Source organism: Toxotes jaculatrix, chromosome 5 (genome assembly GCF_017976425.1).
Source record: "Toxotes jaculatrix isolate fToxJac2 chromosome 5, fToxJac2.pri, whole genome shotgun sequence".
Taxonomy (NCBI): domain Eukaryota; kingdom Metazoa; phylum Chordata; class Actinopteri; family Toxotidae; genus Toxotes; species Toxotes jaculatrix.
The window spans coordinates 10,176,173-10,202,745 of NC_054398.1; the positions used below are offsets into that span (position 1 = coordinate 10,176,173).

General features: G+C 43.3%; 1 protein-coding gene across 3 annotated transcripts in view; it reads left to right on the forward strand.

Moving 5' to 3' along the window:
• Window positions 1–275: 275 nt before the first annotated feature.
• The window catches only part of rassf7a (Ras association domain family member 7a), a 33,333-nt gene continuing 7,035 nt past the window's right edge, over window positions 276–26,573 (forward strand). Inside the window, exons 1-2 of one of the 3 annotated variants that reach the window (XM_041039031.1) lie at window positions 276–341; window positions 5,021–5,144. The gene's annotated coding sequence lies outside the window, so the exon portion shown is untranslated. Of the gene's footprint in view, window positions 342–5,020; window positions 5,145–11,808; window positions 12,199–26,573 lie in introns of those variants that run through there. The other 2 variants (XM_041039032.1, XM_041039030.1) reach the window with 2 other exon arrangements.

Genomic DNA, 26,573 nt, shown 5'->3' on the forward strand with positions numbered 1-26,573 from the left:
CATTACAAGTTTTTATTAAGCCCTTGTTGAGATCATTGATAGCTGCCTGATGGATGATTTCCCTTCATTTTTGTTTAGGAAACAGCGTAACCTTTTATTAAGGACTTTTAAAGACATTGCTATAACATGTATATTTTGAAGATAGTATCCTCTGTGTTGTTGCAGCATCTTGTTTGAAATAACAGTCCCCAGTTGTTGTTGTTATTAACGCCTTTATTTTGAAACTTCTGACCGGACACTTATTGTTTCTACTTCCTGGATGGATTGACACCAGGGGGACTTTTGACGGGGACTAGTACTCGGTCGTCCGTCGTAGCAAGATCAACCACAACAAATCCCTTGTAAGTTGTTTTTACCTTCTTCTACCGTCTTTTATTTTCTGCCAGAAAAAAAGTGAAAATAAAATGTTTTTGAAAATGTAACAAAGGATGCAACAAGTGCTGGAACGTGAGCTCAGAGCGGTGCACCTGCAGGGTGATGTCGATGAACTGGGACAAAACTTTTCTCACTGACTTCGTTGTGTAACTTACATAAGTTTCTCTAAAGGTTATGGACGAACTTGCTGACAGTGAGTTTATTCGGTTTGGTTTCTATAATGTACTAGTTTTGCTGGCAGTATTTTTTTTTTTCAAGAAGTGTTTACTAATTTGTCTGTTCAGTTGACGTTGTTGTTGACACCAATATCAAACTTAGTTACGCTAAATGAAACAGTTAAATGAAGCAGCAATGCTCCATCACAGCAACAACCACAACATCACAAATACTAATTATCACTATCATCGGTATTTTCATCGTCAGCATCTGCTTCTGTGATTGTGTGAGCATATTTGCATTCTCAATCAAATTAGCTCACTGGTAATTTAATAGATGGAGGAAAACCTTTGTAGTTCTAGATGAGTAGATGGATTAATGTACTGAGGAACTTTCCAGTTGAATGACTTAAAATAATGTGACAGCAACTTTGTTCTTCTTCTTCATGTTATTAACATATTGAGGACCACAAAGAACCATTATTTTCATTAGTGATTAATCTGCCAATTGCTTTTTTAATTAATCGATTAATTGATCCAGAGTCAGAGAGGTAGGTTTGCTTGAGAAATGATTGAAATGACAGATGCGTGATTGCTGATTCTTTCTTAATTGATCGAGCTGTGTTCTCATACCCATTCAAGTCCCCCTTTTCTTAATATACAGTATGAACAAAAACTAACCTGAAGATTTACTGCTCTGCTCAAAAACATACATGAGGTGTAGTAATCTGTATACTGCACGTCCAGATTGCACATATACTGTTAGGCTTTATGTTTATCAGTTTGTTTACCGTCCTTGTTTACCTATCTGCCTAGCTCTTCCTAATCTTGTTTCTTGTACTTCCTCCTCTTCTCATCTGCCCCTTTGTACCTTTTCTCTCTTACTTCCCTGTATTTTCATACAGTGTTGTTTTCTTCCTTTTTCTTTATCTTTCACACTTCACTGATTGACCAGAAGTGAAGCTCAGCTGTGTAAATGGTTGTCGTGACCTCTTCCATTTCTTCGCCTGAACCATTTCATGCATATTTTATGTATGTTTTGAAAAATGGAAACCGTAAGGTTTTTTGCAATTAGCGTGTGGTCTTCCCTGTCTGATTAGTTTCTGGAGTAATCCTTGATGGATTTTATCAGTTAATGTTTGCAGGAGGAACTTGAGATGCATTATTTTTGGTTTGGCAGTCTTCAACAAATTCTCTGTCTGTCCATTCAGTCTGATCATTAATGCAGAACTCTCAGAAGATGATATATCGAGGCACACTTCCTTTTTAAAAAGCCCAATATTTCAGATTCTGTGAATGGATTTATGCTTTGTGCTGCAGTCAAAATTAGTTTTAGTATTTTCCTCCAGTGTTTTCCCCATAATAAATTTGCAGCTCACTCTGTTCATAATTCTGCAATAAAATGAAAAGAGGGACAAAAAGTTGAGTGTTTAGTTGCTTGACCTCTTTGTACCCTCCACACTATGCAGTCAATACGTGGTGACTCATCTGTTCAGCTGCTCAACACCAGAGAGCAAAAAGGCTCGACTACCAGCTGAGAATCACACACACACACACACACACACCCCCATACCCAGTCGTCATCTCGCAGACACTAAGTCATTGCAGCACCAACCCCCTTCTCACCACCTTCAACTAATGTATCGACTTTCAGGGAGACAGAGATAGTTTATATTCACTATAGATTCAACTAGCATGAATAGGATGGGATAGTGCCTTATATAATGTAGCCGTCAGACCGGCTTATGGAATATATGATTCTCACATCTCATGCAAATGTATTCACCATCATCTGGTGTAGACTGTGGTAGAAGGAAACCTATATTGGTGTCTTCTAATATGTTACCAAGTACCGAATCACATAGTTGTTTTATATTGTTTTATATGTTTTATAAGTGTAAATATGACCTTACAGGCTCTGTTTTGATTTTTTTCACAACATTATAGATTGTGTTAAGTAGTATGAATAGGAAAGTGCAGTTTATTAAACAAAACAGAGCAGCTGGCAAACTGTAAATTATTGTTCTAAAAAAAAAAAACAACTATAAAAAATAACTGCTTTTGGTGACATTTTCTTATTAGTTCTAATTTCTGTGTTGCATGTTCAATCCACAAAAATATCGCAAGAGTCTGCAGTAAGCCTGGAGCCAGAATGTGCCTGTTATCTATTGACAAGCTGATACAGGATTGTTAATCCTCAGGTAGTCCTCTCCATTTCCTTTTTTTTAAAAATCAATTGCAGAGTCTTAGACTTGTCATTGCTGTCCGTGCTGTGGATACTGTCGGCTTTGTCACCTTCCCTCGCCGTGGCTCATCAGCTATCCTGTCACATTCACACTGTAGAGAGGTAATTGGGGCCCTTTTTACTTGGTAAATGCTTCTCTGAGAACGAGACCTGTCTGCCACCGCTGAAGTAGGGTAATTTTCTGGCGCTGAGGCGATGTATTACAAGGCAGATGATTGTGTTCGAGTGTACAGCGCATTGCTTAGAAAGTGATAGATGTGTGATTTCAGTCTGAGTAATAAACTGGCTGCCTAACATTTGCAGACTGCATTGTCTCTGTGTGTCTTGTTGGGAATTTACGTGGGAGAGCCTCACTGTAATTTAGTTTACTACCCTGGACAGATGCCAGTGTGCATAGTAAAAACATGATGCACTTCACACTCAGAGATTTTGATTTTGAAGTCTATGTTTAGTGTAGTAGACTAAAATAGAAACGTACAAAATAAATAAATTGAAATAAATGCTTTTGTCCCGTTCAGGATGCAGGGTAAAGCGACTCAATGAATTTATATTACAGAACGTTTGCCGCTTTATGCTGTAACATAACTCTAACCTTCAGAGTTGTATTTCTCAAACTGAGGAGCTCTAGCCCGAGGGTCGCATGATGATTTTAGGGTGGCAAGATTAATATGGGATAGGTGGCAAAAATAGCTTACAATGCAAAAGCATTTCCAGGTCTCTCTTCAGTGGTCTGCTGATACTGAATCAAATTAATCAACCTGAAAAGGGATTTCTGCACTGCTGCTTTTTACAGATGATGTAGCTCTGCTGGCTTCATTGGGCTCTGATCTCCGACGTGCACTGGGGTTGTTTGTAGGCCAGTATAAAGCATTTTGGGATGAGGACCAGCATCTTTTAATCTTAAACTGCACTAGCCTTTTAGAAAACACTGGATTGACCCCTTTGGGTTGTATACAACTCATTCCTTCAATGAGGGAGTTTAGGCGTCTTTGGTTCCTTTATCAAGACATTTTAAGGTGGGGCCTTTAATTAGCAGTCACTCACAACCTCCTGGACAATACTACTATTTTGCTGACATGGAGAAGCTGTATCTGCGCTGCACTTTTAGCCATTTACATTAGTTTGTTGAAAGAAAACATGAATAGATATAGCAAGTATGCTTGGATGTTCCCTGGTTTGACCACACTGCACAGGCCTTTGTATTTGTGCACTGACAGCAGGATTCTGATAATAATGCATGCTGTTTCCAAATAAGGGAAAGAAAACCAAAAGAACAAATGCACAGGTTGGACAAAAGAAAGAAAAGCCCAGAAGTAAATATGATGATTCATTGAGTCTTAATATTGGCTTACAGCAGCCCTCTCTGAATGATTACAGAGCAGCATGAAGGAGACGGTGATAGGACGTCTGCCAGTTCTAGATCAAACCGGAGACGACACTGCATTTGACTGACAAAACTTTAGGGTGTGCAGGTGATTCCTTAGTGATCTCACCTAATAGATCCACTACAGTGATGAAAAGGAAATTGCCACGAAGGTGAGGAGGCAACTCTTAAAAGTGCTTTTAGTTATGCATTGATGATCAGTACTATATGAGTTGAACACGGTGTAAGAAGGAACTCTAAATAGTTTGCACATACTCTAGATAAATGGCCAAATTTAGAGGTGGACAGGTGCTGTTTGAGTGAGCCATCCTGAGATAGAGCTGTACCATTAGCTTCACACTGTGCTGCTCAGCATTGTCACTCTGAGCAAACAGAAATGGGCTGCAGCCAACCTGTTTGGTGGGAAGCCGGTGTGGAGATGGGATGGAGTTCAGCCTGGGGAGCTGTTTTCTGCCTCTCTAGCTCAACTCAAATTCCCAACCACTGTCTGCTTTACTTCTTTTTCCCTGCTTTTCTTTTTCTTACTGTTCTCTCCTCTTTATTTTCTCCTTCTTTATCACCCTCCACCCCCCCCCCCCCCCCCAACACTATACTTTTTTTCCCTCTCTTCCCCTCTCACTCTGAGCATAGGGAGTGGTTTTTGGGCAGTCATGTGACTTTTTGTCTGAACACAATTGCCGGTGTTTGCCATTGGCCGATTTTCTTTGAAAGAGCGTTGGTTTCCCGGGTGACGGGGAATGGCGGCACCACTTCACTTTCCTCTGCAGCTGCCCCCTCCACCCCACCTCCCTCACTCTCCCCGCCCTCCCCTGTAGCACTGCACTGAGCCGGTCTCTCTCAGTCTCTCTGTCTCTTCCACAGGCTGTGGTGGATCAGGTAGCCCGTGAGCACGACACACAGTGACAGGGTTGTCTCGCTCTTCCTCCTCTCCCTCTTCTCCTTTTTCATCAGTCAGGCAGTCACAGAGACGATTAGGCTGCAAGAGGTGAGTGAAGCAAATGGCTAATTAAACAATGACTAATCATTTAAAAGTTAAACACAACTTAGTCATAGTTTATTTGAAAAATGCTCATATTAGTTCTATTAGTCACCATGGGAACATCATTTGACAAGTTTCGGAAAATACTTGTTTTACACTTTGACAGTATGTTATAAGATTAAGTGATATTGACTGACGATGAATCATTCAGAAAATTTTTTGTCAGCAGCATGATCGTGTTGCCTGTGATGCCTGCTAACTTAAGTGTGTGTGTCGAGGACATATTTTGTACATTTGCTATGGTACGGTACTGAACTGAAACAACCATGGTTGACTGGGCACGGCTTTTAAATGTCCAACAAGATGAACGATGACTAAAACCATGTGGAGATAACACAGTCAAGATGGGCCAAAGTTATTTCTCTGCTGTAATGAGAGCTGTACAGTAGGCTTAGTTCTTTTTTATGTTCCATGAAAGATTCAACAGCTGTGCGTGCTCTCCGCTCCGCTTGGCTCGTCATGGCAAGACAACACAATATGGGTTGTGTTTGGGGGAAGCGGGCCACTTTGTGAGGATTTTCTGGCACTGTTACCGTCCTGAAGTGGTGGCCTCTGAGCTCCCCTTCTTGGGCTCCACCAACCAGGTGGTCGCTTCTGTGTTTGGTTACCTTGGCAACGCTGAAAACTGGCTCCCTGCCCCTCCCTCAGGTGCACTTTATCTGATGACCTGGAGGATCCTGCGCACATACACAAACACACACTAGCATCTGTTTGGTGACACTTGACCCCTCACGTAGGGTCAGATGAAAGAATAGTTTGCCAGAGGCTGAAGGGATTGATTTTCGTGAGAGTGATGTAGTTATACATGTCAGGCTGGTTTGGTTCACTGACATTTGTTGCTTATAGAGTAGAATGTAAATAATGAGAAAAGCGCTGACTTAAGTAGTCCCTCTGTATACCTTTCCTCTCCAGGTTAGCCTCCCCTCAGGCTGCATTCTTGTCTCTTTGTAGACAATCAAGCCAACAATCAATTTATGTCTGGCTGTTGACCTCAGACCACCTCAAGCAGGTGAAGAGTCTGGAGTCTTTGAGAAAGTCTGAGTGTTGTATCAGATCATTCATGTTAAAATGACAAAGCTAACACATTTGATTTTGCAAATTGAACCACACTTTTTCATGAATACGATGTTTTAGACATATCAATCGCTTGCCTGTATTTAGTGTTTGAAAAATCATAAAGTGAAGCTGGAAGCAGGGCTGGAGTGGGTGTCATTGATCCACAGCCTGGTATCGCGTAGCTGATGCAACCAAGAGGAAACTGGCGCTGGGGCCTTGTTGTTGCTTCTGACGGCCTGCCATGATGTCACCACTGCTGACCCGACAATCCTAACATTCCTGCTGATAGGGTTTTATCCAGAAGTGGAGGAGAATATGTGGGAGATATGTGGGCGAGATGCACAGACGTGCACACATATGGCCTTTGTCTAAGCGCTGATTAGTAATCTGGCATATCCACCCACACACCCACACACACACACACACACACACACACACACACATAATGTCATTAATTCAGTGTCACGTACATGCCCACTCCAGCACACTCTCAAACCCTCTACCACCCAGATAAAGATGGTGATGGCAGTCTCACCGGCCTTTTTAAAATTCAACAGGTCTTTAAGTGTCTGTACTTGAAGTTCTGGTGAATCAGTTTTGCATATGTTCACTTCTTCAAACTAAAATGTCTGTTGTTAGAATGGTTTGATTAGAGAGATCCAGCTCCATTATGCACCGATCTCATCATGCCTTTGAATGCGCACGCATGCGTGCATATATTTTTGTTTGTGTGTGTACTTTCAGAGCATGATTGTAGCTACAAAAGATTTTCTTACTGTAACACGGCTACAGCTTTCCTTTGATCCGGCAAAGCCACAGAAGCAAAGAGATGACAGGCCTGGTGCAGTGAAAGCTTTTAAATGCTGTTGTTCCTGCAGGTGCCCCCCCCCCCCCCGCGCCAAACACTCGGTAGAATAGACCAGCATTGTAAACAGTGTTTTGAATAAATGGACAGAAAAGTGAGGTTGACGTCTTAGTCTATATGTAGAAGCATTTAGACTTGACAAACAGATGTGAGAAAACATTGTTAGACAAACAAATTATACAGCCTGAAGCATGTGAAAGGTGTAGACAGACAGACTGGGCGTCAGTGAGTGCGTGCGGGGGAGCCTCTCCCTCGCTCTGTGTGGGGCTTACAAAGCTTTTGTTCACCTTCGACCCCTGACCTGCACCCACCTGATAGCTCCCCTGTCACCAGCCCGCATTTCCTGTCCATCGAGCGCCCCCACCTCCCCCTGACTGGCTTTTGTTATTACTGAGATCATCGTTAAATCAGCAGTTCCACCCCCTGTGCAGGACAATATTTTGTCTTGCCTCACTCTCTCTTTGTCTTTGTTTTCTTGCTCTCTTAGAGCACATGGTGTGCACTGACCAGGGCTGTATCCTCTGGGTTGGGTCTTCACTCTGTCCTGAGAAATCCTGCGGCATATACAGAGTGGGGTCTCTGGCAAGAACATCTTGTTGATTTAACTTTGCCTTTCTTATGTTCCCCCAATCACTTGAACTCCCTGCATGGGAGAGAAACAGAGTGGAATGATGAGTTGAAATTGGAAGCCAGGTTCACCGTCAGCATCCCGTACAACTTGAGTGCACGAGGAAAAGTTGAGAGCTTCTCCACAGACACAGCTTTCGCCCCGTACCAGTAAGGCTGGCTCTAGCCTATTTCCATTTACTGATAGGAACTGCACAGAGCAGCACAGTGTGACACTAATGGTACAGCTTTATCTCAAGAGACAGAGAGCGACTGTATATCTAGAGGCAGGATGGAACAAACTGGCTTAGCTAGAGGGGACGAAGGAGACAATCTGAGGCACTGGTTAGCTACGTCCAACAGGACCACTTGAAAGCAATGAAGGATGATGCTGCAGCTTATGATCTAGGTCCAAATTTTCTTTCACTTCTAAAAATAGCTGTTCATATAGCTCCTAAAAAAAGCAACACAAGGTTAGAGGTAGCAGCGTGTTTTCTTTTTTTTCTTTTTTTTTTTGAATGGTGGTAACTTAGTCCTGAGCCAGTCTGGACTGGTTCTGAATAAAGAGGGAGATAAAGAGACGATGGAGAAAGGGTGCCGGAGTGCGGCCAAAGTGCTGACAACTTGGAAGCTGCTAAAAAACCAGCCGAGATTCTTTTATGTGCTTCGTTAGTCCGACCTGAAAGGCGTGTTCAGAGGGGGTGGAAAAAAAATAAGGCTGTATGTTTTTATTTTTTCTGGCTTCTTTTCTATCCCGTGTTTGTAGAAATACAAAGTTTGTTTACCAGCAGTGTATATGTTGATCCAATTGATCCTCTCTTCCTGTCTTTTTCACTTTGTACTCCCCCAGTCATCTGTTTGTCCTCAGCTTCACCTTGGAAATGTATTTTCAATACAGCTGTTGTTATTTGTAAAGAGATGATATAGTGACATGCATTTGCTTCCAAAACATGAATCATCTTCTGAGCCACGTTTTCTGGGAAGAAAACAAAAGTCTTTGTCTGTTCTTGGTGTGGGATGTGCTATATTTATGTCTCAACAGTGCAATTACCTTCGCTGGCGAAAGCCATCTCGCCTGTCATAATGATACACAAGGCATAGCTGCACTACTGGAGCAACAGCATTGGCCTGACCATAATGAGACAGCAACGCTATACTTAGGCGTGTTTGGCACAAACAGAGTATTACTACCTTACGTTTCCCCCGCTATGAGTCTGAAAACCGATGTCAACAAAAGTTCAGGATTTTGAAACTTGTTTTGGCCTCTGAAAATAGAGCTATCCTAGTCTGCTCTCATTCCACTCACCGCCTTTAGGCTTTAGTCTTGACCGACCTGTTGTCCACCTGTTGAAGGCTGTTTTTAGTGAAAGGCTGAATAAACAAGGAGAGAAAAAGGGGGTGGGGGGTTTCAACGGGGAAGATGTGAAGGGGCGAGCCGTAGCAGCAACTTAATGCTATTCATTCTCGGTGAATAATGGCCAACAAAGACACTATCAGCATGTATTCCCCGCTCTCTGCTCCCCTCCACAGAACCTATTGAACTGCTGCCAGGCCCAACCAGTCTATTTCTCAGCCTGAGAGCCACCTTCCTGTCTCCCCTCAGCTGAGTTATGGCTGGCTGTGTACACTTTGGACAGATTTATAGCTACTATCACTTGTTGAGTATTAACTTGGTAGTAGGCGATGATTGAAAGCAGTCAAATAGCTTTGTAGTCTGTGGAGCTGAGTGCATTTTCAGCTTTTGTGCAATGAGCATAATTGCTAAATAAGTACAGAATGGGGAAGGATTTCTTCTGAAAGAGCAGGGTTTTAAAGCGTTTTAGGCCTCGTCTTTGTTTTCCTCAGCTTCTTTGCTGAATGGAGAGGGAGGGCTGGAGGTGGAGGGAAGGGGGTTGCAAGAATGTTTGAGTCACGCAGAAAAAGAAGGATGATATGTGGGGTTTGACAGGGGAGGGTGGGATGAGGGAGGCACAGCGGTGGGAGGTGCCCTGAGGAATGCCTGGAAGGTGTCAGCGAGGTCTGGGAGGCTTTGGGCTGATAATCCTCCACATCACATTACAACACCCTCACCCACCACTCTGATTTCAGCCCTGTTGTCTTTCTGTCTTCAGACTCTCAAGCCAATAAGGAGGACTCACTGCCTGTTAACCTTTCCCTAGACATGTCTTACAAAATAATGGCCTTAAATGAACTTGGTGTGGGTCTGACAATGGACACGCACATGATTCCACTGAAGTGTAGCTTGTCAGGATCCATAACGTGTACTTACTTCTCTGCTGCTTTTAAAATGTCACTCCTCTTTGCCACCTCAGCCTTTTCTCACTGTGGCCCCTGGTACCTAAGCAATACCTCAGGAGGCCCTCCCTCCCCTCCCCTCCCCTCACTTTTATTCTAGAGTGTGCTTTAAGTGATTTGTCAGACAACACAGCTCTTAGATGTGCCAAAAGCTTTACTTTATAGACAGAACAGTGAAACAGTTCACATAGATGTGAACGGGCTCTCTGCGGGCCTTTGTGACTCAGCTGGCTAAAAGCTACAGCATTCTTCACTGTGGTCTTTTGTTTGCATGATTTAATTCATCAAATTAATGCAATTAATCCAAGACATCTATTTTTGGAAGATCTGCTTTATACAATGTGCTCACTGGTTATTAGGCGCTGTGACTGCGTGTCCTCATTAGTCTGTTCAGAATACAGTCTGCTGTTAGATAAAAGCAAAGTAAACACATGGATGAAGTAGGTATTGTAAATGGGCTGCTGCTGCTGCTGAATCATAGCATCTGAGTTCCATGACTACAGTGGTTTTATGTAGTAGGAAGTAAAATGTTCCTTTTTTTTCTGAAAATTTTGTGAAGCAGCCGTCGAAATCTTGTTTTCTTTTGGCTTTTGTATGACCGACACATTTTGTGTCAAACTTTTGTTTCAGTATTTATTATCTAATGTCCTTGGCTCAGACAAGGAAAATGAGAAAACACATATTGATTTATTCAGAGGTGTAAAATAAGAAAAACATGTCAAATGTTATGGTAGCTGCTATTAGCTTATCACAGATATATCAGTATTGGTGTATATATGATGTGTTTATGTAAAACATAAATATCCACTGATATATCAGGAGAATGTGTACTCTATAATGTGTCTAGATCTAAATGATTCTGTTTTCTAGGATGTCACGAGGGACAGTACAGTCTGACTTTATTTACATTTAGTAGTAGTCTGCTTGGTATGATGTCCAGTCTTTAGTTTCAGGTTTTAGGGGGGGAATGAAAAAGAGCTAATGCTAATGGTTCAAATTTAAGTTTGAGAGAGATGTGAAGATAAGAGAGAAGGGTCTGGCTCATGCTGAGGGGCTCCCACATGTTCTGCCTGACCCATTGGTCACGCATGTCTTGGCTCAATGTTTGCGTGTGGGAGGTGGCTGTGGAGATGGGAACACCGTTCAGGATTGTGGGACTGTTTCGTAAATGAAATGCTGAGTAGTTTCTATAATTGATTGGGCTTTTGTTTTGTACATGTGTTGTTCTCTAGTCCAGAGTGGTCAGATTTAGTTTGCTCCGTTCTCTCATTTCCCCACAGGGCAACACAGACAAACATAGACGCGCACACACTCACCAAACACACACACACACACACACACTGCAATTGCACCTGGTCTGCTGGACTATGACCTCATTCCAGGAAAAGGAAGAGAATATCACCTGACGGCCTCATTTGTGTAATCAGCTGTTCATGTGACTGCAGGCCAGAGGGAGGATGTCTGATGCCTCAGGTTATAGATCATTCAAACAGCAGACACTCATATGTAAATACACATGCATGCAAAGAGTTTGGAGTTTATTTTTCTCTTATCTCTGAGTTTTCTTACAGACATTTTTGTCATTGGAGAATGTGGAATTCAGAGAGAATAAGTGAGAAAATTGATACGGAGGGAGAATGACAAAGCTGAAAACACGCTTTCAGCTACCTGAAAAGGGGGAGGTACCAGATCTGTCAGCACAGCGAGAAAGGGTGGGGAGAGAGAGAGAGAGAGAGGAGTGACTGGGAGGGTGTGTTTCTGTGTGGGTGAGAGACAGAGAGAGAGAGGAGGAGGGGTGTAGACAGAACGAGAGAGAGAGAGAACTCGAGCAGTCTCTCAGATCTTGGCTGTGGTGAGGACACCCAGGAGAAGCGCATTCCTGAGGCAGCAAGAAGAGGAGAAGGCAGCAAGATAGAGCAGAGGAGAAGTCGCGACATCCTTAAAGTCTCCTCCCGTAACCACATCTGACTGCCTCTGACCTCCGCCGGGCTCCACACACTCTTCACACACACATACACACAGACTCTCACTCGCTGCCTCGCAAACCGGTCGCACAACCGGCTCTGCTGCTCTCTCAGAAGTAAAGGATTTCCCCGAGTGAGGAAGAGAGACGGAAGAAAAAAAAAAAGACAGAGGAAATTAAAGACACTGAAGAGAAGGAAAGGATCCTCTCACTCGGTGAGTGTAAGGGCTTCTTTCAGAGACTGTTTGAATGTGTCCCTGCCTGTTTGAATGTCAGTGTGGGGAAGTTTCTCTGAAGTCAGACGATCTGTCAAATGCTTTGCTGTATGCTGCAGCACGCATGTAAAGAGAGCTAGTATTACTAATAAGTGTGAGCTTGTGTTTGTATATTTTTGTGAGTCTTAGAGAAACAAAGGCAATCTTGTGTTATGCCTGTGGGGTAGGTGAGCTCAGCTGTGTCTTTGCATGTACCTGTTGACACTAGACCCGCCACCCAAGTATTCGTGCATGAGACAAAAGGTCTCAAACCTGTTTGGGTGAAACTTCACTCTTTGTGCACTCATATTTTTTTTTCTTTTTTTGCTTCTTTATTTTGTGCGTGTGTGTGTTTATGTTTCGAGTACTCCCTGTGTGACTCAGAGCTGGGCCTACATGTGAATTTTTTTTTTTTGTGTGTGTGTGTGTGTGTGTGTGTGTGTGTGTGTGTGTGTGTGTGTGTGTGTGTGTGTGTGTGTGTGTGTGTGTGTGTGTGTGTGTGTGTGTGTGTGTGTGTGTGTGTGGAAACATTTGCGTTTATAGAACTATGAGACAAGTGCAGGCTCTCTCTTACACAGGTCTCCTGTCACACCGGCTGCTCCTTTCTACCACTTTAGGATTAAAGATTAATTTATGGAGGGCACGGGCAGAGTTCAGCTCAGTCGTTGCGTGTTCCTACTGCGTTTAACTGTTAACGTGCTACACATCTCAAATGCCGACACTGTGCAAGTCTAATGCACCACTCTAAGCCTATTTAAACACTGACTCATCATTATGCATGGCTAGCACCTTATTTAACATTTCCCAGCATGGTATGTGTCAGATAGTGGAACTCGGAGCTCATTAGCAGGCTGTATTTGTTATCCAATCAGGGCTATCGATTGGTAACCCCCCCCCCCCCCCCCCCCCCCCAGTCCATACTACCCCCACGGGAGGTGATTATTTTTTCTCCGGACTGTGGGAGTTGCACAGTTATACCTCATGTGTTATCTCTGTTTGAGTGTTGCACACAGTGAACTTGGTTCCACAGAGATAATGTCAGCATAATGGATGGTTGTAAGGGAAGGAACTAAATGGACAACTTTGACTCAAGCATACGTCATAGCTCTAACTTGGTAAATTAATGTATTTATTTTTGGTCTGATTTAATATTTTACCAGTTTCTTTTTCTTTTTCAGTCATTTGTACCTGTGCTTGGTAACCTGGTTCAACATGTATTTGTCCTAGTTGACCTTTCCTCATTTAACTGTATCAGGCGCCGATACTGACTCTGCATACCACAAGCTCCTCGAGAAGTTATCCTAAGTGCAGTATATTTTTTTTACCTTCAGACAGGAAAATGTAGGAAGGCGACTATGTTTGGTTCAGTTCTTTGATGAACAGAGCTGTGATGATAAGATGTACTGCTAAATGTCCCTTCTCTTTTAAATACTCTGGCTTTTCTGTCTAAAACCGAATCCAGACAGCAGGATAATGAGGTGGTTGCCAGTAGTTGGAACGCATTATAAAACTTTCAACTTTCTTCACAGCTTGTTTAGTTAGCACTTCTCTCTCCTTCGCTTTGTGTCTCCCTCGCTGCCTAGATATTTCTTATTTTCTATCACATGAATGAGCCTGTTTAGCATGGAGAGAGCAGAGTGTCCTCTGAGAGTCATCGTGCCTTGTTCTCTGCAATGTTATTTTTACTGCTCTTTCACTGCTCGAATACACAGATGGACTCCCCTCCTCTTCTAGAATCATCTGTCTGTCTGTCTGTCTGTCTGTCCGTCCGTCCGTCTGCGTCTCTGTCAGTGTGTCTGTCTGTCACTCAGCTCGCATGGCAAGGAAAGCAAGTCCACCCATGCACAGCGAGATATCTCTTGGGATTCTTGATGGGAATTTTCAAAGTCATTCTTCATGCTGTGATGACTTAATTTCTCGCCGTCCTTATCAGGAGTGTTTCCTAACTCCTGCAGATGCACTCAGGGCCAGAGGTAATTGGAAATGGCATAACAGCATGTCGGTGAAATAATATGTTTGCATGTTTGGGGTTGTGATTATTTTTGGGAAGGTGGTTCGAACCACTTTCTCCTCTCTCTCCCTCGCTCGCTGAAGCCGTCTCTCTTCCCCATGTGTTGCTCTTGTCTACCTCTCTCGCTCTCCCGTGTTCCTCGTGTGCGTCCTTCCCCTGCCTGTGCAATGTGACGGAAGGTAGTGCTGTGCTCTGCTCATGTCGGATCCATTAGGGATGAAAGCACACTGCAGTGATAAAAGATTGATCCAGTCTTCCTTGCATCACATTCGCATCCCTCACACCCTGCTCCCTCGTCCTGCCTCACACCCCTATTTCCAATCCAAAGTCAACCCAGTTTTCAATTTATCAAATCATCTCTACTCCTCTAAATAAATCATCCTCACCAAGTTATGGCAAACTTTTTCCTCACAGGATTTCATAAAGGGGAACACTCTGTTTTTCTTGTGTAGCATGCTGTACTCAGTTCTCAGTGATGCACAGAAAATATCTTCCTTCCAATGAAATTTTCTGGGCAATACATTTTTAAAAAATTAGGACTTTCCCTCCTTCCTTCCCCAGGTGTTTTTTTTTTTTTGTACCAGGAAGGGTAATACGCACTTGACTAGCAGAACCAGTAAGAAACTGGCATTCAGCCCAGCACACACAGGCCTTACTTCACCTGTTGTATCTGAGGAGGCAAAGACAAGCACAGCAGACCTGTAGTTTGTCAGCTGGGAGGCTATAATTACTGAGAGGAAGGAGGGGATTTGGAGAAGGAATTTCACTGCGGTTCTGCTTTTAGATCTTAAGACACATAGGTTTTAGGAGCACTTGAAAACACATTTTTGTGTTGTAAAACGGTGCAGAAATGTTTGGACCAAACAGAAACAAGTGAATGTCTTTTGATTCCAGCTGGCGGTTTCTGAAACATTACCCTTTGGGGTGCGCTTTTTTTTTTTTTTTTGCCAACTGTTAGGCTTTGTACTTGTTTTTGTCTTCAGTCAGCCTTTTTAGGAAATGTTGGTGAAATCGTTTGAAAAGGTTTAGGCCACTAAGCGGCACTAACAGGTCCTTAGCCTCAATCTCTCTTTATTCATCCAACTTGTGCAGGTCAGACGTACTTTCGGAGCTTAGCACACCTATGGGCATGTTCGCAAGTGAGTCCAGCTGACCATAAAGTTCACCTGAGCGAATGCTGTCGCGTCCTGTAAGGGTGAACTTCCTATAGCCTTTATGGGTGTTTGCTCTCTCGTGCCACCAAACCCATAGCTTCACATTTCCTGTTCTGTTGCAGCTGCTTGAAACTACTGGCAGGTTAGTTGCTGGGGTTATGAACGTCTCTGTCTGTTTGTCTAGTGATTGTAGAGCGGTAAACATCTCTGCCAATCCCCCTGAGACAATCATGTGACTGAGTGTGTGTTTGTGTGCAACCATGGACGTGTGTTTGTGCGAGAGTGAGGAGCAGGTTGCTCCGTTGTTCAACCAGCCATGCCGTGTTGACTCTCTGCTCACAGAGCTCTCTGGGCAGTAAATAACACGGTGCCTCTGCCAAGGGCCCCGGACGGGTCCAGGAGGGGGGTCAAGACGCCAAGCAAGAAAGAGAAAATGTCTGCCTCAGGACTTGGAGCTGCTAAATCAACAGACAGCAGAGGAGACAGGCAGGTGGATTTGACAGACTCATCCCTCACGCTGAGAGGCTTGATGTTAGACCTGTCATTGAATGGAGATGTGTTTGATCAAGCACGTTAGGAGCAAAACAAGAACATGCAGATGGCAGCTACAGGCGCACAAACGCACACTGACAAGCAGAAGTGCACATAAGAGCTGGGCAAAAATTAGATATTTGAAACACAAGTGGTAAAGATTAGTTATTATCATGTTAAATGATAGAACAAATGTAGATTAGGTGGAAACATGAACTTCACGGCATGAAAGATGGGAGTTTATAGTTTTTTTTATGTTAGGTGACATGTTTCAGTCTTTCACAGGTGAATCGTTGCCACTTAATGTGCACTTGAGTATATAATCTAAACCCACCATGCCTCCCATAACCCTGTGACAAAGAGACCAAAGTAGACACTTTTTTCATCCGTGGAGATAAACAGATAAGATGTTTTGTCAGTGTCAAGTTACCCTCATTTTTGTGGTTTAAGATGAAATGTTTGACTCAGACCTGGGCCCCGTTCCAAGATACAGATTTACAGTTTCCCAATGTAAAACCTGAAACTCCCTCAAATGTGGATCATGGACTGCTCCAAGTTTTACATCGTCCAGATAATATGGTAAACCTGCTTCATAAAACAGTTCCTTTATAAAAGGCCTCAGTTTTCTCTGTAACACCAACCATAGTAGTTGTTTGATCAGTTTCATTTTAACATACCTCAGACTTGTTGTGTCTGTCAGTCTGCCTGCTGGTGAATACCCCCCCCCCCCCATAACAAACACTTGTCTTTGTCCAGCCTCTCCTCCATCACTCCCTCCCCCCTCCCTACTTTTTGCCGTTCCCATGGGTTAGCCAACTTATCTCTCCTATGTAAACTCAGCAGCAGCAGCCTTGTCAGTATGAAGCTGTGTGTATATGCATGTGTATCCATGCCAAAGATCACCCCGGTAATCTCGAGTCGAGAGTGCTGAAAGGCAGCTTTCTGGAAGGGAAGGGGCGCCTTAGGCAGATATACCATCTTAGTCCCAAAGGTGCTCCTAGGATACTGGGAATCGGGCTATAAATCTGCACCCTGCCCACCTGCCTTTTACCTTACTCATCTCGGCTGCCCTCACATCCTCCCCCCACACTGCTCTGACAGGCGTGATCGTTACTCCTCCTCAGAGTAATGACAGGGAGAGAGTTGTGTGTGACACCTCCCCATCAAACTATAAATCAGGCCTATTGAGAGGCCCACCCTAAGCCTTGAGATCCACAGTCAACACAAATAGATTCCACCCTTTTTACTTTTGGTGTATTTAACATGGGTACATTTAGGGGCTGGGTGTCAAAACTTGATATTCGGTACTAACTGGAATTTGTCACGTAATGTATCAAAAAATGTCAGTTAGCAAAAGTTGGCATTAAATGTTTGGTCAGTTTTATAACCTGGTTTACTCGTTTTTTGAGCAGATAGTTACTAACGTCGATCCAAATACTGGCAACAATGAGAATGTCTTACCTACAGGGAAGCACCTTAAGTTGAAAAGGTGGTAATTGTGTTCACAAAGTCATAACAATTTTCATACTTCCATGATTCATGTACATTCCACAGTGCTTGTTTGTTCAAACCCTATCTCATCATACACAATAGGATTTTTGTGGAATGAATCGTTGAAAAGATAACATCTTATCTGTCCGGATTTTACACAGTCGTTAGATTACCTGAAAGTCTACATTCGCACACACGCGTGGCAATTCTCAATCGCTCTGGCTCCATGGCTGTGTTTACCTGTATCCCTTTCTTTCTCCAAGGGCCAAGGTATGTTGGAACTCCCTTGGTAAATATTGGGAGGGTTTGCATAGCAGGCTGACCTTAGCAATGGAATAACATGTGAATCTGTACAGCCTGTGGCTCTCTCTCAGACGTCCTGGCAGTTGTTCAAAGAATGTCGCAGTCAGGAACTCCTTCAAAGTCATAATAATGGAATCCAGCGGTGAATGGATTGGATTAGCCATAGTAGTAGTTTGTGAACTGCCCTGCGTAATGTTCGTGACCTCAGATTGATTTCCTGGGAAGAATTCTTCACTTTCATCTGTGAAAACATTCAGCGGACAGGTCTGTGTTTTCTTTTTTTTTGAAGACCTATATTTTTGTAGTAATAATAGCATTACAACCCTGCTGAAGAATGTGCACCTGCCCTGTCGTGGATTGATAACCTTGCCTTGACGAAGACCGAACTTAAGTCTCTTGTCTTTCACTGTAGCGCATGGTGTGACAGACTGAGCTGTGTTTGGCTTTGAGTTCTCTTCTATGCCATTTTTCTTTGCTGCAACACATTGATTTTCTTTTCCTTGGGCATGCTAATGGCAGTATTCCCTTCAGCTCAGATGAGGACTGGCAAGTGTATATTGCATCAGGGATTGCATGATATTAAAGTATGAGGAAAGACTAACACCAGTCTCAGTCACTGACAAAGTAGCCCTCCTTCAACACCTCCACAGCCGAAGCAGTTTCAGATGTGTTACACTGTGTGAATTAAATTACATTCAGTTACTTATATTGGATTATTAACAAATGTTTTTAAAGTTTCTACCTTTCTATGTAGGATTGAATGATCTGATTTATTAAAATTGCATAGTTTCAGCCGAAATAAGCCTTTTCTTGGATATAATTTGAGTTCTTATTTTTGGCTTTTGCTTTAAGAATGAAAGAAAGCAAAACAAAAAAATAGGAGTGAATAATTGATATGAGCAGACATGGAAGCGACCGTTAAATTACTAATGAGTTTAGCTTCAAACCTGTGACACTGGAGGCCGTGGTATTCCTGACTCCTCAATGACACACGCATGCACGCACGCAGGAAGTAAGAATCAAGCACCCACGCATGTACCTGCAACAAACTTAAACTATAAATAGTGGGCGTTTGTAAATTTAAGGTTACTAATTTCCACTCATGTACTGTGTAAGTTGCATCCTTTTAAATTAATGGGTTCACTTTTACAGTTACATGTTTCTTTAGTCCAAAATTAAGCATCGTCATTTAGTTTGAGCCAGTCTGTCTGCCGTCTATGCTTCAGATATGTAACATATTATTTTGGTAATGGGATAACTGAATATATCTTTATGTCTGTCTGTACTAAAGTGAACTGAAGCTCCTGACCTGTATCTGTATATGTGTTAATGCATTGCACTGTTGCCCCATGATTGGCTGATTGGATAACCGCATGAATAAGCAGTTGTACAGGTGTTCCTAACAAAGTGCCCAGTGCGTGTATGTCCGCATGAACTCGCTGCTCAACCTATATGAATGTGTGTGTTGTCTAACATGTGTGGTGTGTATGAGTTTGGCTGGGAACAGAGCAGTGTCCTCCTTCCCTGGCAAGCCTTGCTGAGTCAGGTCGGGAGTATATGATTACACACGGGTGCCCATCAGCAGTCTGAGAACCCTCTCTCCTGGCTCACCCAACAATACAAACTCCTGTGCTCGCAGGGCTCAGCCTGCAGGCAGCCAAACCACTCATCCAGCTCTCGGTGGAGGCCAGCTTCACCCGGCCTTCCACGGGCTATGTGCAGCCCTGCATTATCATTCTTATCATTAGCTGCTGGCTCTGTGGGCGGATCCATGAGTCAGTGCAAACAAATTCCTCGTCTCTAATGTGCTCGCCTCCGCTCAATTTCCGGGGTTGAAGCAAACAAGTGCAGGACTAGCGCCAAACCAGGTATGAGTAAGTCTTTCACTCGGTGAGATGAATAATGTAGTGGTGTTTGGGTTGTGTAAACTATTGTGGCCTCATGCTCATGGAAGTACACCTTATTGCCTTTCAGTGAAATTTAGTAAAGTGTTCTGGGGCTTCTTTATATTTTCAAAGCAGAATGATAAAAAACAAAACTTATTTAAGCTTTTTTTTAAAGAATTGAGATAAAATAAAGTTTCTCTTCCTCACACCTTCTCTCTTTTATCCTCTCTTTTGGTTCAGGCCAGGTTACCATCTGTCTGTGTCAGTCCTGCTCGTGATTCATGATGACTGGGATTTCACGCTAAGTCCTGTTTTACACAGTGTGACTGCAGTGGTAGTGACGGCCACAGGTGATGGCCAGATGCTGAATGGCCATGTCGAGGCCTGCTTCAGATCAAGTGGAGTGATTGACTTTAACCTTCAAGCCCCCATCAGTCATCAGTTACATGCATGGGGATGTAGTGTAGTGTCTGTTTTTGAGATCAGTGAATAGTAGAATAACAACATTTTTTTGCAGCTAATCAGAGATTTGAGCTCGCAACCTTGTAGTGAAGAGTCTGCTTTTGTAAATACTAGGTAACGCTGCCCATATTTGCCCTTGATTTGAGAGGCAAAGGTGTCCCCTGTATTAATGAACCACTGATCCACTCTCATTGAGATTTCACACTTGGACGAGCCAGTCATTATAATGGAGAAGGCTGAAGGCTGCAGCCACAGATCCCTGTATGCAAGTATGACGACAAAAGCTTATTAGTGCTGTTTGCTGATTCCTCTGCGCTGAGTCATTAGCATGTCAATAGAGTAGAGACACATCCATTTTCAAAGAGCTAGTCGGTCACAAGCATTTGGACTTTGTTCCTGGGAAATATTTGCCAAATTAATGTGCTGTGAAAAAATGCATTATTCATCAGGTGTGCTGAAGCTTCAGTGAAGCTCCGTTAGCAGGAAACCAGGCAACCGTTCAGTCTAATTAACAAGCAGTGTGTCTGGAGAGCCCGCTGCAGCCTGGCCCTCTACTGTAAAGAACACTCATCACAGTCACTATCATAGTAAATACACAGTTTTACACTTAAGTAATGTGTAAAACGCTAATGCTCACATGCAAGTTCAGTGTTGTTTTGCCAGCACAAAAAACCCTTTCATATCCCAGCTTTCTTTTCAAAAGCAAAGCTACAGAAGTTACACATACCACAAAGTGCTGGTGTTTTGTTAACACCTCCCAGACAAAATAAATCATCCAGCTGTGACTTTTATTTTTCCTAGGTTTTACTGCTTTGTCAGATACCATAAAAGCAAATTATCTTGTGTGTGAGAGGTGTGTCTACATTGGACTGTTATTAAGTTTTAATATCACCCAATAGAAGACCTCAGAGCTTAGATCTAGCTTCCTCACGTGCCCAGTGGACCACTCCCTGCTGTCTGACCGCAGGCACTTGAGCTGGGCTGATAATGACTTCTTCATGGGCATTATGGTGTTGTGGGAGCTGCCAGTGACTCTTGGAGAATTTAGAAACCATCTCTTTTTTTTTTTTTTAGCTGTAGATCTGGAAGTTCTGTCTGTCTGAGACACATTCATAAATAGATAAAGACATGAAGCTGGGCTAGGACTGTCTGTGCTACTATGTAATGTAAAGTGCCTCCCCATGTAGTGTCTGAATATGCCGAAGGACTAAGTTGGTACCAGCTTGCTCAGATGTTTTGTACAGAGATCAGCACAGTTCAATCCTTGAGGCAACTTTTACTTGTAGAAAGACTTTTTTTTAAAAATGACATGTAATTGAGTTTAGCAATGCTTGTAAAAATATTTGGAGAATTTCTTAAAAGAAACAAACAAAACAAGCAACTGTGTTGCTAACTGAAATGAAAACCAAAGCAGGTGCAAGAACAGAGAATCAAAAAAAGTGACTAACAAAGCTTTGCTGGGAAGCTTTTCAAAGCCCTTAGGCTGTAACTGCAAAAGCTTGCTCAGTGTTAATAATGGCTTTTTGACTCACTCCATTTCTTCCAGCAGCACCTGGATACTTTTGTCCAAATTTAAGCTTTTGCATAGGCATTTTGAAATTTTAACAGCCTCAACGGTTAAAACCCTGAAAGAGGTACAGTATATTTCCAGCTGCGTGTGTGTGCATGCAAGTGTGTGAATTTTCCTTGCTGCGTAATGAAGAAGTGACTTGAGAATACCCATGTGATTCATCACAAGATTTCCACAGAGAGCTAGTTCTAATTGCTGAAGCAAAAGGATCATTTTCTACCATTATGAATAATTATTGTGTTGCTCCCAACAACAGGCTGTGGACTTTTTTTTTTCCTGTGTGTTTTTGGTCTCATTGGTCTTTGAGCACATAAACTGCACTCACTTGGTAGAGTGCAACACTGGATGACGAACAAGGAGGGGGAGGTATAAAGAATGCAAAACAAGAGGCAAGCGAGGACAAAAGAAAGTGTCTGTTTTGCTTTTTTATTAGTTTTATCAGTGGCAACATGTGGACACAGCAGAATGGCAGTAAAAGCTGGCGTGGCGCGGCAGATGACCCAGTGATGCCAGAGGCCACAAAAGAGTCAACACTGTCTGCTGAGTGTGGAACCAGAACAACAATAGTGTCTCTGCAGTACAGATGAGACCAGGCTGCTCTGTGCCAGCATGTTACTGGCTCTTTGAGTGTTTGCGTGTCCCTGCCAACCTGGAGCAGAGTGGCACAGAGGGCACAGCTTCTCCCGGCATTGTTCATTGTCCTGTAACAGCGATGTCTAGCTTATTATATACACTTTAACCAGCCTGGGCCAGGATCTTCTGTTCTCTGCTGATACTGACAAGGATTGCTGTTTGTTTACACTTTGTGTATTTGTGTATCCATCTGTGGTTCAGATCTGAGGCGGTGTGTGATGTATACACTCTGCCCTTTACTCCTGCCATTGTTCCTTAGACTTCTGCTGCAGAGATAGTAAGACAGTAATCGCTGTGAGTTGGAGCAACCTCTCGTAAAGATAGGCCTGAATGGTATGTCTGCTTGCAAGCACACTTGCACATACAAGCTTGTACATGAACACATGCACACATGCACACCCAACCCTTGACCACCGAACTGACACGGTATTGTGTACTGCCCGCGCACTCGCCACATACTCACACATTACACACTCAGTAAGCACACGCTTCATGTAGCCTAAGGGCTCAGGTGTTGAGAAGCTACAGTACATATAATAAACTTGCTTGGAATTTTTCTGATCAGCTTCATTCTTTCCTGCATATTTCCCAACACTGATCATGACTAACAAAAATTAACTGTTCACACCTTTGCCAAGGAAGTTCTAGGTTAAGGTGTGTCTGTATACCTGCGTGGATTCTTGTGCGTTTGTGCTTGTGGGTATATGTTTTGTTTTTTTTTTCGTTTTGTTTTGTTTTGCTCTGCCTGTGCATGCATTGAGGGCATTTTTGGATTCTCACGTGTAAGGAACACAGACGTAAGTGGGAAAGTACGTGTTTCACATGTCTCCAATAAGATTCTTGTCTGAGCCAAATGTCATGTGTTTGTTTTTAAGCCGTTGTCATATCAGAAAGTCGACCTCCAATAGAAAAAAAAAATCATCCAATTCCACAGATGTTGTATTTTCGAGCCTCGTGCTCTGTCATTTATTTCTAGTAGATGGTGGCAGTTTTTGGCATAAGAAAGCTTCACTGTGCCCAGCTTGTCCAAAAAAAAAAAGGTCCATCAATTCACAGCCCGACGCTGTTGCTCACACAGAGTGGCACACAGACGAGCCGAATCATGCCCCGAGTGTCTGCAGGGCTGTGATGCTAAACACTTCTGCCTTGAGTCGAAATCACAGAGGAGCTTGGAGACTGTTATTGAAGAGAGACAGACAGAGGGACAGACAGGGTGATGAAAGACGCAGAGCGGGTGAGCTGGATGGGTGAGTGATGATGAGAGAGGGAGAGAGAGGGAATGGCACATGGCTCCAATCACTGCTCTGTTCTCTACGACCCTTTCTCCCTCCTTATCTGTCTATCTGCCAGCTTTTTTTTCCCCCCACATTTTCTCTCCTGTAGTCTCATTTGCTCACTGTCTGTCTTCCTCACTGTCTCTCTTTCTCCCCCTTTCATCATACAGTACGGCTAGTCTGTTTTCTTTATTCAATTCAGCAGACAAGCCCTTCAAGTGGCCTTTTTTTTCCTGTGGATATAGATGTGCTCGTGTCGTTGCTTGGACTGGGAGACTTTTGATTGCTTCAGCTGGCTGATTACCTCCAAAGTGATTGTACAATTACTTGATTTCTTCCTTTGAGAAAACATGTTACAGGCCAGAGCTCAACGAGTTTCTACTGATACTGTGGCCCGTGTTGTTTGGGTGGTGTGGGCATGGGTGAAAGTAGAGGTGAGAGTTGGGGTTTGGTTTTTTGTTTTGTTTTGTTTTGTTTTTCCTTTTCCTGGGGGCGACCTGAGGTTTAAGGGATGTGGTTTGGAGGTCTGAAGTTTTGTTGACATGTGGGTAAAATAAAAGAGTTTTGGATAACCTTAGTGGTTTGGTTTGGTTTGGATTAGAATGGATGTGTGTATGTAGTGACCCTGAACATAGTCTCAAAGCAGTCTGCAGCGTGTGCTTGTCCACTTCATTTGCATATTTACTCTGAAACCAAACATCCTGCAGTAGTAGACTCGTCCTCCTTTTCTGCATAGCGAACGTGTTGATCGACGGACTGTTTGGCTTCTGCACCATTTTGAGCATTACCTATTTCATTGCATGTTTACGTAAATTGCATGCTTCCTGGTTGTGAGACTACCTTTTGCAAACAATGCAAAGGCGCCTCTCCTGTGTCTGTATGTCTGTGAGAACTGACACAGGACTCCGGAGCTGTACTGAGAAAGGGAGCAGGGTCAGGCGGATGTCTGGTCCTCTGTGCTGTTGCGCCTGCGACGGAGAGAATAGACAGCAACCTGAGACTGACAGGCCTGTTTGTTTCCTGTTAGTGCAGATTATCACATTTCATCAGCCATGAGGGACAAGAATTAGCATCATGGGAGAGTGACAGTCTTAGCTGGGAGATGCTTTTGTGTTCTCATTTAATGTGATTGTTACGGTACATACAAAACTTGGACAGATATTTAAAAAAAAAAAAAAACCCTTCCGGTTAGGAACTGTCTGCAACTTTGTTTGCATGGCAATACCGTCAGCTCCAAATAGGTAGAACCTAATTTCGCAATACATGCAGTCATGTGTTTGACCAAAGTATCAAGACTTCAACCTCTGTTTGACCTCTGTAAACAGTTTTGTTACATGTTTCTCCCAGGCATGAGGATGCTTTTGCATAGAGGCAAGTTTGGTTCATGCCTGTAAGGTAGCATTCCAATGCAGGCGTAAATATTTTAAAACGTTTTATCCTGTTTACCGCTGTGTGTGCTCACAGCTGAAGTAAATGATTCTCTACTTACTCTATGATTCAACCAGTTAGGCTTAATTATGTATTGCATCACAGAACACTTTGTGCCCTCTGAATGTAAAAAAAAAAAAAAAAGTTGATGTGTGTGGCTGTGTTGAAATATCTGGTGTTTGATTTTGATGAACACTCCCTTCTCATATCCAGTTTCTTTCCAGATGAAATCACCTCGCTCAAAAGAATTCCTACCACATGTGATCATCCATCCCTATCTCCCGTTTGTTTCCTGTGATCTCGTTCTGCAGGTTCAATCTCTGGGCTGTGCCGTCATTCCCTCTGTATGCGGTGTCATGTTGAGCTCTTTCTGTGTGATGCTGTTGCCACATCAGATAGGCTGTTGCTCCCCAGCAGAGCTTGTGTTTGGCGTCCAAACAGCAATGAAGCGATGGTGGTGCCGGGCAGCCAGGTCAGCAGCAGGGGAGGGGGCGGGGTGAGGGCTTTGTTAAGAAGAGCAGGAATTCTTCCGGCCCTGCAGATGAAGTCAGTGCATTCCTCCAAAGCAGCTTCCCTATAGGCAGCCAGTGGAGCAGAGCCAGGCACTGAATGAGGGGCAAGATAATGGTGGGGCTCAGTTTTAAACACCTCCCATTGAGAACCAGAGAGACCGACAGAAAGAGAACACCATCTGTCTGACTGTGGGTGAAGAGTTGTCTTTTACCCACCTAGGCTACAAACTTTCATTCGCTGTGCCAAGTTCTACAGATAATCCTAACACCACCCGAGGCATTTCACTTTTTATGAGCACTGCGGTGTTTTATTACCTTGTTTTGAAGCTTGGCTGTAAAAGTACAGACAGGTAGAGAGGGCTGAATGTAATGATATTCATTTAGGTTAAACCTGCTGCCCAGACGTGTGTTAGGCTACCTGCTGATCTGCTCTCTGAAGTCTGATGAGACCCAGTTCTGGCTCTGCTAAGGCAGATCAAACTGAGGGGGGACACAAAACGCACGCACGCACACACACGCACACACACACACACACACACTAGTTCTATCTCTCCTGCTATGTTTCTATGTATTTCTCCACACACAAACACGCTCTCCCAAACATAGACACACTTGAGTTGCTCCACTTTCCCTGTCCGTTCCCCTCGGCAGTAAGCTATCATAACGGCTTTGAAGGAGGGCAGCAGAGCGTTTAATTGGGTTACAGATTGGCATTTATGCTTCCAGGTCCACAAGATACTGCCGCGGCTCTTAACTAACCACTAGGAACTTTACAAAATGCTACACTGCTCTACCCGTCGGCTGCTAGTGTTGAAATTTACAATTCAATGAATTCTCTCACTTAGCACAGCACGTTTTTGACGTCAGCACTGTTTCTGGGTTGAAACTGGTATTTCAACACAGTGACTAACAAGTCAGGGTGCTGTGTACTGTACATGACGGCTCCCAGTGCATTTTGTTTAGGTTGGCAACAAGTTGTGTCATATGTTGGTGTAAGGTTACATCACGATCTACAACTCAGTGAGATCACAATTGGTGTCGTGACCTTGATGTTTTTGGAGGCTGATTGTTTTCTAGCCAT